This window comes from Eschscholzia californica, unplaced genomic scaffold (genome assembly GCF_041429995.1).
Source record: "Eschscholzia californica isolate CP2 unplaced genomic scaffold, dmEscCali1.0.p SCAF_1, whole genome shotgun sequence".
In the NCBI taxonomy this organism is placed as follows: domain Eukaryota; kingdom Viridiplantae; phylum Streptophyta; class Magnoliopsida; order Ranunculales; family Papaveraceae; genus Eschscholzia; species Eschscholzia californica.
This window is the reverse complement of record NW_028238198.1, coordinates 15982837-16000385: the sequence shown is the minus strand read 5'-3', so window position 1 is coordinate 16000385 and position 17549 is coordinate 15982837. Positions and strand designations below refer to the sequence as shown.

General features: G+C 38.0%; 2 non-coding genes and 1 pseudogene across 3 annotated transcripts; 1 reads left to right on the top strand and 2 right to left on the bottom strand.

Moving 5' to 3' along the window:
* Nucleotides 1-7642: 7642 nt before the first annotated feature.
* LOC147564530 (U2 spliceosomal RNA) lies at nt 7643-7840 on the bottom strand. Its single transcript, XR_015231573.1, has one exon. It is a non-coding gene; the product is annotated as a U2 spliceosomal RNA (small nuclear RNA).
* Nucleotides 7841-8609: 769 nt separating this feature from the next.
* Nucleotides 8610-8769, bottom strand: LOC147564529 (U1 spliceosomal RNA). The gene has a single exon (XR_015231694.1). It is a non-coding gene; the product is annotated as a U1 spliceosomal RNA (small nuclear RNA).
* A 6246-nt stretch (nt 8770-15015) lies between these two features.
* LOC147564528 (L-type lectin-domain containing receptor kinase IV.1 pseudogene) lies at nt 15016-17346 on the top strand (annotated as a pseudogene). Its single transcript, XR_015236923.1, has one exon. The product of XR_015236923.1 is annotated as an L-type lectin-domain containing receptor kinase IV.1 pseudogene (transcript).
* The last annotated feature ends 203 nt before the right edge of the window (nt 17347-17549 follow it).

Genomic DNA, 17549 nt, shown 5'->3' with positions numbered 1-17549 from the left:
ATTCTTAACTCACTGGAAAATGGTTTATACAATGTCTATTATGGTATAGACACGGCTAAGGAACTCTGGGAGACCTTGGCTAATAAATATAAAACTGAAACAGCAGGAGTTAAGAAATTTATAGTGGGTAGATTTCTGGATTTTAAAATGACTGATATTAAACCAGTAATGGTTCAAGTCCAGGAATTTCAACTTCTCTTACAAGAATTAAAGTCTGAGAATATGGTTGCAAATGAATCATTCCAAGTGAGGGCTATGATTGAAAAACTACCTCCATCTTGGAAGGATTTTAAGAACTACTTGAGACATAAGAACAAAGAAATGTCTCTTGAAGAAATTATCCTCAAGTTAAGAATTGAAGAGGATAGTCGTAATGCAGAAAAGAAGATAGATAAGATTGGGTCTTCTTCTGCAAAAGTCAACATGGTTGAGGGTGAATCAAACCCCAAACAGAAAAGAAAAAGAATGAGGCCAGGTAAGCCATCAAAGAAAAATGACCGCTTTGATGGTACTTGTCACAATTGTGGCAAAAAGGGTCATTTTGCTAGAGATTGTCGTACTAAAAACGGCAAATTCAATAAGAACAAGAAGGCTAAAAATCAGGCCTCTCTTGTGGAAGATGAAGAACTCCAGAACCTATGTGCTTTGGTTACTGGAATGGAGGAAGAAATAGAAGAAGTAACAGAAGACCTTCAGAACCTTAATATATGTAATGTAGTTTCTGAAGTCAACTTGGTTGGTGGAAATCCAAGTGATTGGTGGGTTGATACAGGAGCCACTAAACATATTTGTGGAGACAAAAACTTGTTTTCTACATATACCAAAATTCCAGAAGGAGAAACCCTCTTTATGGGAAATGCTTCTACTACTCAAGTTGCTGGAAAAGGGAAGGTAGTTCTGAAATTCACATCAGGAAAAGAAGTTACCCTCAACGATGTATTTCATGCACCAGATATTCGTAAGAATTTGGTATCTGGTTCCTTGCTTTCAAAAAATGGGTTCAAGCTAGTATTTGAGTCTAATAATTTTGTATTAAGCAAGAGTGGTATGTATGTGGGTAAGGGTTATCTATGTGGGGGGTTATTCAAGATGAATGTAATAACTGTATCTCCAAAAATTATTAATAAAAATAATGTTGCTTATATTGTTGTTGATTCTTGTAGTATTTGGCATAAAAGACTTGGCCATGTAAATAACCATTCATTAAAGAAGTTAATGAATATGGATTTAATCCCAAGATTCGAAGTTGACACTAAAGAAAAGTGTCAAACATGTGTCGAGTCTAAATCAACAAAAACTTCATTTCATTCCATAGAAAGAAATACAGAACCATTAGATTTAATACACAGTGACATATGTGATTTAAAATTGGTTCAAACTAGAGGTGGAAAGAAATACTTTATTACTTTCATTGACGATTCTACTCGTTACTGTTATGTTTACTTACTTAGAAGTAAAGATGAAGCAGTAGAGAAGTTTGAACTTTATAAAAATGAAGTAGAAAATCAACTTAACAAAAAGATAAAAGCACTAAGAAGTGACAGAGGAGGAGAATATGAATCTCCCTTTAAAGAATTATGTGTCAAAAGTGGCATTATTCATCAAACGACAGCTCCATACACACCTCAACAAAATGGTGTAGCCGAGCGTAAAAACAGAACCTTAAAAGAGATGATGAATGCTTTGTTACTAAGTTCTGGTTTACCACAGAACTTGTGGGGGGAGGCTTTACTCACAGCAAACCATCTACTAAATAGATTGCCCCATAGAAAAACAGGAAAAATACCATATGAAATATGGAAAGAAAGGAAACCTTCTTTTAAATTCACAAAAGTGTGGGGGTGCCTTGCAAAGGTATTAGTCCCTCTTCCTAAAAGAGTCAAGATAGGACCAAAGACAATAGATTGTGTATATATAGGACCTGCTATGAATAGTGGTGCTTATAGGTTTTTAGTACACAAATCAGAAATATCAGACATTCATCCAAATACTATTTTAGAATCAAGGGATGCTGAGTTCTTTGAACACATCTTTCCTTATAAACAAAATTTGGATAAATATTCTGAAACCAGAAAACGTGATAGGGAACAAGATACCCAAATTCCAGAAACATCTCAAAGAGATAGTACGGATGAAAAAGAAAATGAGGTTGAACCTCGAAAAAGTAAAAGGATAAAGGTAGCTAAGACTTTTGGTCCTGATTTTCTCACCTATATGGTTGAGAATGAGCCTCAGACATTCACGGAAGCAATGGCTACCCCAGAAGCTCCATTCTGGAAAGAAGCTGTAAATAGTGAAATAGATTCCATTATGCAAAATCATACATGGGAAATTGTAGATCTTCCACCTGGATGTAAGCCTTTAGGTTCCAAATGGATTTTTAAAAAGAAATTAAAAACAGATGGATCCATTGACAAATACAAGGCAAGACTTGTGGCAAAAGGTTTTCGACAACGAGAAGGATTGGACTATTTCGATACCTACTCTCCGGTGAGTCGAATAACCTCTATAAGAATGTTAGTATCCTTAGCATCCTTATATAACTTGGAAATTCACCAGATGGATGTGAAAACAGCTTTTTTAAATGGGCAATTAGAAGAAGAAATCTATATGAACCAGCCTGAAGGGTTTGTGGTTCCTGGCCAAGAAAAGAAAGTCTGTAGATTAGTGAAATCACTATATGGGTTGAAACAGGCCCCAAAACAATGGCATGTTAAATTTGATAATACATTATTATCAAATGGATTCCAAATAAATGAATGTGACAAATGTGTCTATATTAAGAACACAAATAAAGGGTGTGTTATTCTGTGTCTATATGTAGATGACATGCTAATTATGGGAAATAACTTAGATGTCATCAACACTACTAAGAAAATGCTTTCTAAGAATTTCGATATGAAAGATTTAGGAAAAGCAGAAGTAATCTTGGGGATCAAACTTACTAAGACTAGTAAAGGGATAAGTTTATCTCAAACTCATTATGTAGAAAAAATATTAGAAAAATTTAGTAAACATGATCTCAAGACTGTAGTAACTCCATTAGACCCAAGTATTCATCTTATGAAGAATACTGGGAATGGAGTAAGACAATTAGAATACTCAAGGATTATAGGAAGCCTTATGTATTTAATGAATTGTACTAGACCAGACATAGCTCTTTCGGTTAGTAAACTAAGCAGATTTACTAGTAATCCAAGTAGTACTCACTGGGATGCCATAACAAGGTTGTTACGGTATTTAAGGTATACAAAGGACTATGAACTCCATTATACCAAGTACCCAGAAGTACTTGAAGGATATTGTGATGCAAATTGGATATCCGATACCGATGATACAAGATCAACCAGTGGTTATGTATTTACACTGGGAGGGGCTGCCATATCTTGGAAATCTTCTAAGCAAACTTGTATTGCTAGATCAACGATGGATTCAGAATTCATTGCTTTGGATAAAGCTGCAGAAGAAGCCGAGTGGCTTAGACAGTTTTTAGAAGATATACCAATATGGCCTAAGCCTGTGCCTGCAATCAAGATTCATTGTGATAATCAAGCTGCGATTGCTCAGGCACATAGTAAAATGTATAATGGTAAGTCTCGACACATCCGTCGAAGACATAATACCGTGAAGCAATTACTCTCTGAAGGAGTTATTACAATAGATTATGTAAAATCTAAAGAAAACCTAGCTGATCCTTTCACTAAGGGACTGCCTAGAGATCTTGTAATTGCTTCATCAAGGGGAATGGGTTTACTGCCTAAAGTAAATGAGTAAAGGCATAATGAAACCCTACCTAGAAGACTGGAGATCCCACGATCTAGGTTCAAAGGGAAACTGAAGTTATATCCTGACTCGAACAAAACACTGGAAGAGAATTTTTTTTTTTTTTTTTTTTTTTTTTTTTTTTTTTTTTTCTCTTTCCCATTCCTAGGATGAAATCAGTGTTGTCTGCAATGCAGAGGTTAAGCTTACAGCTTTTAATGTGTCCGAAAAATTTAGAAATTTGTCTATAAGGAAGGTATAGCAGTGTACCTAAGTAGGAAACACCTATATGTGTGGGAATTGGTGTCGGTTCTATGAGAAGGTCGTATTAGGCTGACTTCTCTAATGCACACACGAAACTAGGAACGTTCATGACCGCAAAGAACACAACCGAGAACTTAGAACAAGTAAGGAATTAGCTGTGTGTTAATTATATTTGGCTTACAATTACCAGGACTCAGTTCAAGACTAACAGTTCACTGTTGTCCTTGTAAACCTGATAGTTATCACTAGGAAAGGTTCAAAGCTTTAAAGCCACCTTCATCCGATGCAGCGACATTCCGCGTAAGAACCACTGTCTGTCAGCATTTTAGCATAGTAAGGTCAGTCAGTTTGCTGTGATTTCGAACATGTAATAATCATTCATGTGGGGGATTGTTGGAATCGGCACTTAGCTCAAAAGGAGCTGGACCGGTTTTTCCTTAATTTGAGGTACTTATATTCATCGGAATCTCGATCAAGACGTCTAGTTGGATTCGTCTCGTCGAGCTCTTGAATTTAGACTCAAATTTTGTCCAAATCCGATTCCGTATGAGTGAGTTATTACAAAATTCGTTTGGTATGGGTACCATTAACTCAAAACCGAGATTTTGAGTTAGTACCACATTTATGAAGGAGGAAACATTTTATTTCCTTATATAGAACCTTCCATATATTTATGGTATGTTCTTTAAAATAGAAAGGTGACTCACGTGGTTTGCACCACGCAAACCACGCACGCGCACGCGCGGCGTGGGCGAATGGGCGTTTAGGGCGCATTGGGCGCTTTTGAGGCGCCCGCACGCACTTTGCACTTCGCACGTACGCATCGTCGCGAGGAGCGATTGGAGCCTTGGATTTTACGATCATAGATATGATCTGACGGTCAGGATATTTGGCGCTCTTTAAGATAGATCCGTTGATGATCTAACGGTGGGCGTTCAATGCGCGAGATCTTAATAGATCCGTTAAGATCTGACGGTCAACATGGCACCCGAAAACCAATAGACAAATATGACTGTTGGGAAGCATCCATTCTTTTCTAAGGCACCTGTCTGAAGTGTCACCAATACTTCTATAAATACCAAACAAAATCCAGCAAATAAAACACGAAAGTTTTAGCATTCAAAGTTACAAGAGCATTTAGAGTTTAAGAAGTCAAGTCACCTGTCGTTCTTACTGCTTGTTCTAAGTTCGCACGCTTTCAGAAAAACGAAGTACTCTTAGTCGTCACACTGAAAGGTACAGCCGTTGTATCCTGGGAGACAAACACCTTACTGGTTTTAGTACTAATACCAGGGTGTTCACTGTCTTAAGGAAAGAGACAACTCGACTCGGCTTTCTCTCTCTAACTTTTTATTTTATCATTGTTTTAAATTATATTAGTTTTTCTTTTCTTGTTTAATCTGTTAGAATACAGTAACACTTTTAGAATTAAAGTTATCTCTGAATTTATTTCAGAAAGACACTCTAAGGTGTATCCCTGTTTTTATTAAAACAGGAAGACCAGATTCTTGGTTTTTTCATAATACCAGTAAAACAACAAGAGGCTGTTAGAGTTTTGTTCAAGTGCTTTGCTGGTTTTCTTTTAGAGTTCTGAAAATAATAAATCCAGCACAAAGTAGTATCGAATCATAAGTAAATTTATTTATGTCGTGAACAATTATATATAGAGGTTTACAATGGAGAAGTTTACATAAGAGAGGAAACTAATAGGAAGTATAATTACATGTATGGAAATAACCTAAATCTAATTACAAATAGTAAGGAAGTAAAATCTTTTGTCTTCATTCTTCTTTCTATGTCGAGATAGTTGGTTGGATTTGAGAGGCAATATTGCCAACAGCCTAATTAAGTCATTAAGAGTATAGTTGTCATAGGAATGAGGCTGACACATTGATGCTTGCTTTATTACGACGAGGTAGTGCTTAGGTCTCTGTCTTACTTAGGCATTGAGGTAATCGAACTAAGGATTCTTTACTACTGACCCGCAGAAGTATACCTTGGAGATTTTGTAGACGTCAGATATGCTTGATTGCAAAACTGTTCTCACTCATATTTCTGACAGTGTCCCCAATTTTCTGTTTTGGATGGGGATTCACTTAGGATATAATTCAATATCGCAACATTGTTTTGCTTTACATTATCTCACCTTAATTGGGCCAACATTGCCTTTGGAGTAAACTATTCCCCGGTTTATGCATTCTCCATGCAATTCTTACCTAAAATTGGTAAAGCGTGTTTATATCTGAAAGTGATTGTTGGGTTCAGCTTTCCGATACGTAAAGGTGATATTACTTCTCTTACAGTTTATTTTGACTCAGACTGGGCTAGGTTCCCTGATTTGAGGAAATCAACCTATGAAGTCCATGCTTTTCTTTATTCTTCTGTTCTGGTATGAACTTCGACGATGTTAAATTTTTTTTGAACACAATTTTAATTTTATTTAGAAAGTTAATTTTAGTTGGAAGTTATTTTCTTTAGTGAGTTTCATGGTCAAGTTAGCATTCATAATGCGAGTAGTAATCATAGTTAGTGGGTAAAATTTTAGTCAATAAATAGACAGTCTTTGTAGTTTATTGTTAAACAAAATCAAGTCAAGTAATTCAGTTTAATTCCCTCTTCATTCTTCTTTGTCTGTGCAAAACTAATTTCCTTTATCATTCAGAAATTAAAGTATTTTTAATTTCCAACATTTAGTATCAGAGTTAGGATAATTTTGTGATTACTAACCGAATTGAAAAATGAACGGGTCAATCCAACCTCAGCTTCCGCAAGTTTGTGGAAAAAAAATTTCATCAATGGTGTATCCAAATGAAAGCATTATTTGGCTTCTAGGAAATTTGGGAGGTTGTCGAATTTGGGTATATAAAACTAGTTGGACAAGTAGCACATGAAACTCTCTCAGGTCCAAAAAGTAGTTTGAGAGAGGACAGAAAGAAAGATAAGAAGTCACTGTTCTTTCTCTATCAAATTGTTGACGAGATTGTGTTCGAGAAGATCTCAAGAGCTAAAACTGCTAAAGAAATGTGGGATTTGTTGCAAAGATCCTACAAGGGTGATGAGAGGGTAAAAAATGTAAGGTTGCAGACTTTACGAGGTGATTTTAGATCTCTTCATGTGATTAACTCTGAAAATATTTCTGATTATAGTTTTAGAGGCCAATCTGTCGTTAATAAATTGCGGGTTAATGGTGAACAATTAACTGATCTACGTGTTATTGAGAAAATCATGAGATCAATGACAAGTCGTTTTGACTGTGTTGTTGCTGCAATTGAGGAAGGAAAGTACCTCTCAACTGTGTCAGTTGAAGGTTTGATGAGTACATTATGTTCTCATGAACATAGGATGAACCAACGAGCTGCTATAGGGTCTATATAACAAGCTTTTCAAAGCAAAGTGACTGTTTGAAAAAGGCGGTTCTAGTGGTGAAACACCTACCAATAAAGATGAAGAAAGTCATGGTAAAGAACTCAAAAAATTTGGAAGGTATTGCAACTGCATCAAGGTATTGCATCTCCTGAAGAATAAGAAAACTAGGGATGGACTACCTGAAACTACTTTCAGTAATCTGTACTGAAAGACAGAAGGCACTAACAAATTTTATTAGTTAACGATTGGTAGGGGGTGTGCCAGGCCAATGCAATAGTGCAACACAAAGGCGACACTCGAGAGCCCCAGCAGCAAGCTACTGTGATGGACCCTCCCCCATGAAAAAAATTAATTTAATATCGTGTGAACCAATGGTCCACATATCAGATATTAAACTGATAAGAACAGATACTACACTTGATCTTAGCCAAAAGGCCGAGAAAGGTATGCTTTCTTCATTATCTGTCTTGTGTTTTTATAATTGTTTCCAACTCCCTTGCTTGCTCAAACCGATCTGTGTGGGACTATTTTAACCCACCCAAGAATAGGACGGCCGTGGTCTGCCGGCAGCCGGCAAGCTCGTTCTGATCTTGGATCGCAGTACATTGGAATCCCTAAGCACCACCACTAACGCTTACGCGCGTCCGCCTGCGGTGCGATAAGGCACCGCCCTGTTGTGCCAGCAACCAACTCCGACGTGCAGCTTAGTTATCCTCGTCAAGCCACTTACTTGATGTCTAGCTTCCCAACTGGTAGACGGTTCCTTCTCCCCCAGATCAATGAAGAAGGGAGAAGTCATTTGATTCTTCCGAAGAACTAGAAGCGAAGCGCTATGCCGAGGCAGGGGGGAGGAAAAGAAACTGCTCTGAAGAAAGAAATTGGGGTTCCCAATGCTTCTCCACGCCCAACGAGATGCGCCAACCTCGGGATGCTTAGCTCGCACCCGAAAGTTGGAAATTCAAAGAGGATATGGATAGACCGCTAAAACTAAGGAGATTACATCAATTCAATTCATTAGATTCATGAAGAACAACCATACAGAGCGATTGCAATTGTTGTGAAAATACTAAAACAAGATACTGATCTTCTACCATCAGAGGGATTGCAATTGTTGTAAACACAAAAAGAGGATAGCAAGTTTGTTTCATCCGGAGGAAAATATTACAAATGTAATCTATATGGGCTTCAACCATTTCAAACATTAAACATAAAATTGGCAGGGGCCGCGCGAACGCGTACCCCCTCTATCACAAATTATGACGTAGACTCCACTACTTGGGCAGATCTTAGGCGAGTGCCCCTCCTAAGTGCAATGGAGGTCACTAACCTAGGCCATGGTCCTTCTTGATCAACCATTGACCCCGTCCAGGTAAGTATGTTTTAAAGTCACTCATCCACCTTTTTTTGTACAACAACTCTATATAGCTTTTTATTTCACTTGATGGATGTGGGACTATCAAGTTGTGAAACGGTACAACAACATAACATATTCCCACTTACTAGAACTCAAGCCTAGCTTGAGTAACTTGGAAGGAAGTTAGCTCTATCAAGCCCAAATAACTACATGTTGACTTCATCTCATACATGTTCCAATTTACACAGATAAACCAGATGTTCCACTCTTGTCTCCATCTCAAGACTCTAGGTTGATTCACCTAAAGTTGTGTATTCCAATCATTGGTTCACAAGTCTTTTCATTTCCGCCGACAACTGTGTGAGAATAGACTTGTTGATATAGATGATAATATGATTTGTATAATAATATAATACTAAAGAAAATAATTGCTATACAATCTATTGACTCGGGAAGGAAATAAATACCACATTTCTTTAGAGAAGCTTATATGTGTTACAATGGGAAGGAACAACAATTCTTTTTCAAAACCATATTTTCCTGCATTGACCCAAACAGGTTAAGTTAAAAAAAGAAAAGGAAAGCTCACCAGCCCTTAATCAACTAACTCGAATAGACTAAAGAAACTGACATCGACGATCGTGACAGAGGACTGATTCGGCCATGGATGACGATGATAGAGTGGACGCCTTATCTTCATCACAAGCGTAGGATGAGCCAATACCTTCATAGTCTCCTCTCAAATTTACAGATATACTATTACTCATGTCAATGGGCCACACCTCTATTTCTTCCACATATTCACCTCTCAAATTTAGACCCTCTCCTGTCCTAGATTTAGGTGCCTCTATGGGTCTCCTCCCACATGCTACTTCAACCAAGAGTGGCCCGAACTCAAAAATATCGGTGCTTGTGGTAGCTCTGATGCTAGATAGCCTAATGGTCCAACCAAACCGGTTGTCAGAGTATGAGTTTCACGGTCATACAGTCTTAGACCTCTCGGTAGACCAAAGTCACCTAATCTGGTGATTTTGGCGATTATATAAAGATAATGATGTTGGAAAGCTAAAAAAAATGAGAAAAAAGAGCAACACTACTCGCATAACCAACATCTTTGTAACTTAGTGATTCAAGGAAGTCAGGTTTCTTTTCACTTGAATTATGGGCCATACTAGCTGTGAGGATAAGAGAGTTTAGGAGAGAGAGAGAGATTGAGTTTAGAAGTTGTGTTTATTATATCATCAATCTCAATACATTTGAGTTTATATAGTTCGAGTAGAGAGAGAAAGAGTTGGAGGGAAAGTTTGTTATAACAAACTTTCTCTTCAGCTGAAAAGACGAAATTACCCCTCGTTAGAGGCACTCTCTTACTTAGCCGAGTTACACTCCCTTTACATCATCATTACACCCTCTTTACATCATCTCTCTCTATCATCTCTATTACTCCCCCTCAATCTGAATAAGAGACATCAGATCGGATAAGAGAGAAGTGAAGAGAGGATTAGCCAAGCCTTTTGTAAACACATCTGCAAGCTGGGATGAAGACGACACATGATCAATCCTTAGAATGCCTGAAGTCACAAGCTCCCGAATGAAGTGATAGTCAATTTCAACATGTTTGGTGCGAGCATGGAAGATTGGATTAGCAGCCAAGTGCTTGGCACCCATATTATCACAGAGCAAAAGAAAAGGATGAGTAATCGAGTAACCCAATTCATCCATGACATAGGAGATCCAAAGCAACTCAGAAGTGGCATTGGCCATTGCCTTGTACTCAGCCTCTGTGCTCGATCGAGCCACAGTTGGTTGCTTCTTAGAAGACCAGGCAACCAATGTGGAGCCAAGAAACACAGCATACCCAGCAGTTGATCGACGAGAATCAGGGCAACCAGCCCAATCTGAATCACTATATGCACAAAGAGAAGATAAATTTCCAGGCTTGATGGTGATTCCAGACCCAATAGTACCTTTTAAGTATCTCAAGATACGTTTCACCATTTGAAAATGAGAAGTTCTAGGTGCAGCCATGAATTGAGCAACATAATTTACCCCAAATGCAATGTCAGGCCGAGTGGTTGTCAAATACTGTAGGCCTCCCACAAGACTTCTATATAATAAAGGATCTTCAAGCAATTCACCATCAAGTGCAGACATTCTTTGGCCAAAAGGGACTGGAGTAGAGATGGGTTTGCTCTCAAGCAACCCAGCCTTCTGTAATAGCTCAAGAGTGTACTTGGTTTGTGTAAGTAGCAAACCACCAGTTGATTTTTCAGAGTGAACCTCAATACCCAAGAAGTAATGAAGTGCTCCTAGGTCCTTCATAGAGAACTCCAAACTAAGTTGAGAAACCAGAGTTGTAAGAAGAGAAGGAGATGACCCTGTGAGTATAATATCATCAACATAGAGGAGAAGAACCATTGTGTCATCACCAACTGTATACACAAACATGGAGTGATCAGTGAGACTCTTTTGAAACCCATAATCAAGTAGAAAACCAGCAAACCTAGTGAACCAAGCTCTAGGTGCTTGTTTAAGGCCATATAAGCTTTTATGAAGAAGACACACATGATCCTTGAGCATAGGATCAGAGAAACCAGGTGGTTGCTTCATATACACCTCTTCTTCTAAAATGCCATGAAGGAAGGCATTCGAAACATCTAGCTGTTTTATAGACCAAGAGTTGGAAACAGCAACAGTGAGAACAACTCGAATTGTTGTAGCTTTCACCACAGGACTAAAAGTTTCAGTATAGTCCAAACCATCTACTTGATGAAATCCCTTAGCCACAAGTCTGGCTTTATACCTTTCTACAGACCCATCAGCCTTCAATTTTGTCTTAAAGACCCACTTACACCCCAACACATTCATAGAAGGAAGAGCAGGAACAAGGGACCAAGTGTGATTCTTATGTAAAGCTTTTATCTCTTCATTCATTGCTTGACACCACTCAGGAAACTTAAAAGCCTGAGTGTAAGAGGTGGGATCAATAGAATGTTGTAAAAGTGTAACATAAGCTTGTGGAAGTGGGTGACACACTGTGTGATGAGATACAAATTCAGGAAGAAGTTTGGATCTATGAATACCAGCTCTTGCTCTTGTGGTCATATGATGGACAGGTTGAGGAGCAAGAGGGGCAGAAACAGGTAGTGAAGTGGATGAACTCGATTCTCCATTTGTGTGAATAGAATCCTCAAAAGAGACATCATTGGTAGTAGGAATAGAAGGTAGCTGAGGTAATGTAGAAATATTTTGAGAAGGGATAGGAAGTACAACCTGATTAGAAGAAGGTGCAGATGGAGGTGTACCTGAAGAGAGGAGACTAAAGTCCTCAAAAGGAAAGGAACCCTCATCAAACACAACATGTCTAGAGACATAGAATTTTCCAGAATGAACATCAAGGCACCTATATCCTTTGTAAAGAGGGCTAAACCCAAGGAAAGCACACCTCACAGACTTAGGACTGAGCTTGTCCTTTCTTATTGCTCCCAAATGAGGGTAACAAGCTGAGCCAAATACCTTTATAGCAGAATAATCAGGTACTTTATCAAAAAGAACCTCAAATGGTGATTTACCATCTAGAATCTTAGTAGGCAATCTGTTAATGATATAAGTAGCATAGTCAAAAGCATCAAACCAATATTCTTTAGGAATGGAAGCTTGAAAGCACAAAGTATTTCCTATCTCTGTGATTTGTCTGTTTCTTCTCTCAGCTTTCCCATTCTGCTGAGGAGTATATGGGCAAGAGATTCTTAATGTAATACCTGACTCATCAAGAAACCTCTTGAACTCACCTTTTGTAAGTTCTGGAGCACCATCAGTCTGAAAAAGCTTAATCTTTGTAGATAACAAGTTTTCAGTGACAATTTTGAACTTCTTGAAGCAGGCTAAGCTGTCACTTTTGTATTTTAATGGGTAAATCCACAAAAATCGACTATAGTCATCCAAGAATAGAACATAATATCGAAATCCAGTGACTGATGGTATAGGAGAAGGCCCCCATATGTCACAATGGACTAAATGAAGAGGAGCTGAAGTCACACTAGAAGATGGCTCAAATGGCAGACACTTGCTTTTGCCCAAAAGGCATGAGTCACATAGCTTAGATGTGTCTTCAGATGTAAGTTGAATAAGGTGTGACTTATGTAAAGTTTCAAGAACACCATGAGCAGTGTGCCCCAATCTTTGATGCCACAAAGATGGAGAAGCTACTAAATTAGCTGATAAAGCCTCAATTTGGTTGATAGGCCATGGTGTAAACTCAATAGGGTAAAGATTATTGACCATTGGTCCTTCTAACAATGTAGATTGAGAAGCTAAGTCCTTGATATTATAACCCCAAGGAAAGAATTCTACTGAGCAATCATTGTCTTTAGTGAATTTTGAAATGGACAGTAGGTTCTTCCTAATACTTGGTACAAGCAATATGTCATGAAGATCAAATTCTTGTGAGGCAGACATCATTTTGGAGCTACCAGTACTAGTAATACTAATGGTGTTACCACTACCAACCATCACTGATTCATTACCAAGATAAGGAGTAGAGTGTGTAAGTACCTTTGAGTCATGTGTCATATGACTTGATGCTCCTGTGTCTGCTATCCAGGACTTTGAGTTAGGTGAAGAGAGTAGGCTAGCAGTGAAGCCTTCTTCAAGAACAGCAATATGACACTCCTCTTGAGATGGTTCAGAATCACCATCAATTTGAGGAGATTTTGATGATTCTCCAATATGAAGTCCAGCAAATGATGGTGAGTCTGAAGGTCTAGAAGGAGCATAACGAAATCTACACTTGCTAGCCTTATGACCCCATTTGTGACATATTCCACAAGGAATGCTAGAGAAATCAAAATTCTCAGCTTTTTGGTTATGTAGTGGATGTTGTGATTCAGATGTTTGAGGCTTTGTTTGAGAAGAATTTCTCTGTTTTACTTGATTTGTTGTGTGAGATCTGTCTGAATTATATCTGGTATAGCCTGGTTTTGAGTAATTTGACTTGTTTTGGTTATAATTGTTCTTTTGATTATATGTGGATGGTTTATGATAGTCTGTGTTCTTCACATAATAGGCAGATTGTTCATCAAACTTCTCTTGAGCAGATAGCCATTCCTCATGATGGAGAAGACGAGATCTAAGTTCAGGAAAGTTTATTCTAGTTGTTCTATTATCAATAGCAACAATAAATTGACTATAATCCTTTCCTAATCCAGCTAGAACAATTCTAATTATCTCTTTCTCAGAAATCTTATCATTAACAGCAATTAAGGAATCAGATAAGGATTTAATTTTTCGTAAATACTCACTGATTGTAGCTGATCCTTTCCTTGTATTTTGAATCTCTCTTCGAAGGAGATCTTGCTTAGCCTCGAATTCTTCTGCATAAACTGTATTCAAATACTCCCAAATTTGTTGAGAAGTCTTTAATCCGAGTACATCTGATGAAACAGATCTAGAAAATGTAGCTTTGAGACACGATTTAACAAAGTTATCTTGTTTTCTCCAGATCTGATAAGCTGGATTTAGAATCTCTCTATCATTTTCATAGATCGAAGCTTCTGGTTCAGTTATAGATCCATCGACATAGCCAATTAGATCATTACTAATCAAAATGGTTTCGAATTGATCTCTCCAAAGCAAGAAATTTGTTTCATCTAGCTTCTCTGCTATGAAATTTGTGACATTAAAGGAAGGAAGATGACTTGAATTGGAAGATGAAGAAGGATTTGAGTGTGAGCTTGTTTCCTCCATTGTTAGGTTCGAAGAAACCCTAGAGCTCTGATACCATGTGAGGATAAGAGAGTTTAGGAGAGAGAGAGAGATTGAGTTTAGAAGTTGTGTTTATTATATCATCAATCTCAATACATTTGAGTTTATATAGTTCGAGTAGAGAGAGAAAGAGTTGGAGGGAAAGTTTGTTATAACAAACTTTCTCTTCAGCTGAAAAGACGAAATTACCCCTCGTTAGAGGCACTCTCTTACTTAGCCGAGTTACACTCCCTTTACATCATCATTACACCCTCTTTACATCATCTCTCTCTATCATCTCTATTACTAGCACACCACATCTGACTTTGATTATGGGCCATACTAGCACACCACATCAGAAGAAAAACTTGAATTTAATTACCAAACATGTTGAATTGACTGGTCTGTCAACTATCTGGTCTGAATTGACTGATCTGGTGATGTTAATTTGGTCACATTATATATTTGTATCCAGTCAAGAAGTTGAAAATACTACATTTATTCATTCTATAGCCTCTAAGAAGACATTCTTGCATTCTGCTAGACCCTTTCAATCCATTTCTCTTTTCGTCCGAGTTCTGATAAAACATAAGTTCACAGTTTCAGATTAATTTGGTGCATTAATGAAGAATCCGACCATATTATTGTTATTATTCAAGCTTTCATTGGGGTTGTTGATTCCTGAGATAAGTGTCAGAGGCTCATCCGAATATGAATCTGGTTTTGTCTACAATGGTTTCCGAGATGCAGCTAATTTGAGTATTAATGAAGTATCTTATATCACACAAAATGGTTTGTTGAGATTAACCAATGACACCACACAAGTAGTAGGTCGCGCCTTCTACTCCCATCCGCTTAAATTCAAGATCAACAATTCATCACCAACACCAAATGGTAACACTACTAACAGAACTACTATCTCTTTCTCTACTACTTTTGTTTTGGCCATGACCTCTAGATATTACGATTTAGTTAGTCATGGTATAGCCTTTGTTCTTTCACCTCATAGGGAGGCTCAACCAGGACCTTTACCAAGCCAATATCTAGGCTTATTCAATGAATCAAACAATGGCAATCCTTCAAACCATGTCGTTGCAGTGGAGCTAGATACTGTCCACAACCCTGAGTTGCACGATGTTGATAATAACCATGTTGGTATCGATATCAATGATCTCAAGTCTGTTCAATCCTCTCCAGCCAAGTACTTTAGTAGAAAAGATGGTGGTTTCAGGAACTTAAGCCTAACAGCTGGACAACCCATGCAAGTTTGGGTAGATTATGATGGGGTAGAAAAGCAACTTAATGTGACGATAGCTCCAATCAACATAGGTAAACCAGATTTTCCACTTCTGTCCTTGTCCCAAGATCTTTCAACTATCATCTTAGATACTATGTACGTGGGCTTCTCGGCAGCAACTGGAGCGTTTTTGACATCACATTATGTATTAGGATGGAGCTTTAAGATGAATGGGAGAGCTCAAGAACTCGACCTCTCACGACTACCTAAGCTACCTCAAATAGGACCAAATAAGAAATCCAAGATTTTGATATATGGGTTAACTATATTTGCCCCAGTTCTGGTGTTAACACTGATCTTTGTCATGCTTTTCATCATAAGGAGGAAAAGGAGGTTTGCCGATATTGTGGAAGATTGGGAACTCAGCTATGGTAGTCAAAGATTCAAATATGAAGATCTATACATTGCTACAGAGGGGTTTAGAGAGAAAGAGCTTCTTGGTGTTGGTGGCTTTGGTAAGGTCTACAAAGGTGTGTTACCTACTTCTAAACTCGAAGTTGCCGTTAAGAGAGTTTCCCATGATTCAAGACAAGGCATAAGGGAATTTATAGCGGAGATTGTTAGTATCGGCCAACTTAGGCACAAAAACTTGGTACAACTCTTAGGCTATTGCAGACTTAAAAGAGAGTTACTTTTGATCTATGATTACATGCCTAACGGAAGTCTAGACAAGTTCCTCTTCGGCCGTGGAATGAACGCATCATCGACACTAAATTGGAACCAAAGATTTAAAATCATCAAAGATGTGGCAAGTGGATTAATTTATCTGCATGAAGGGTGGGAACAGGTTGTGATTCACAGAGACATCAAGGCCAGTAACGTTCTATTAGATGGTGAAATGAATGCAAAATTGGGTGATTTTGGTTTGGCAAGACTGTACGATCGTGGGACCATTCCTCAAACAACCAATTTGGTTGGGACATTTGGTTTTATAGCACCAGAGCTGGCTAGAACTGGGAAGGCGACGACAAGCACCGATGTCTTTGCATTTGGGGTTTTCTTACTTGAAGTTGCCTGTGGAAAGAGACCTACAGAGTTATACAACACTGAGACAGAAGAGGGTCAAATACTAGTTGATTGGGTGTTCTTTTGTTGGAGTAAAGGTGTCATTTTAGAAACAAGTGATCCAAAATTGAGAGGTGAATATGTGGTTGAAGAGATGGAGTTGGTTCTGAAGCTGGGCTTGCTTTGTTGTCATAATGTTCCAGCGGCTAGGCCCACCATTAAACAAGTTGTGCAATACTTGGAAGGAGATTTGTCGCTACCACCGACAGAGTTGTGGCCTGTTGATTCGAGCGATAGTATCAATGTGCCATATGGAGGAGCCTTTGAAGATTACACCTTCTCTTACCCTTCGTCTATAAGCGAGGCATTCACAGGATCATCTTCACCAGCTGCCGACTCACTCCTATCTGGTGCCCGTTGATTTCATTGAGTTGTCTAAATTTAATTATGTGTATGTTTTCTAGGTTGAATTTGATTTATCTTGACACCTATTCAAATAACTACATTGACATGATAATAATCTAGACATTGGTATATATTTTACATTTAAACCTTTTATCTATCATATATGATTGAATAATCTTCCAGTCTGCCGTTGTATATCTTTGACATCTTGGAATCATTAGAGAAGATGTTTGCATTCGAGGCCATTGTTTGTAACGACTATAACACATAACAATTATAGAACAATAGACCCTCGAAACAGCTATTGACGATAGTAATTTCTCTAGTTCTTCAATTCTTCATGAGATGCAATGG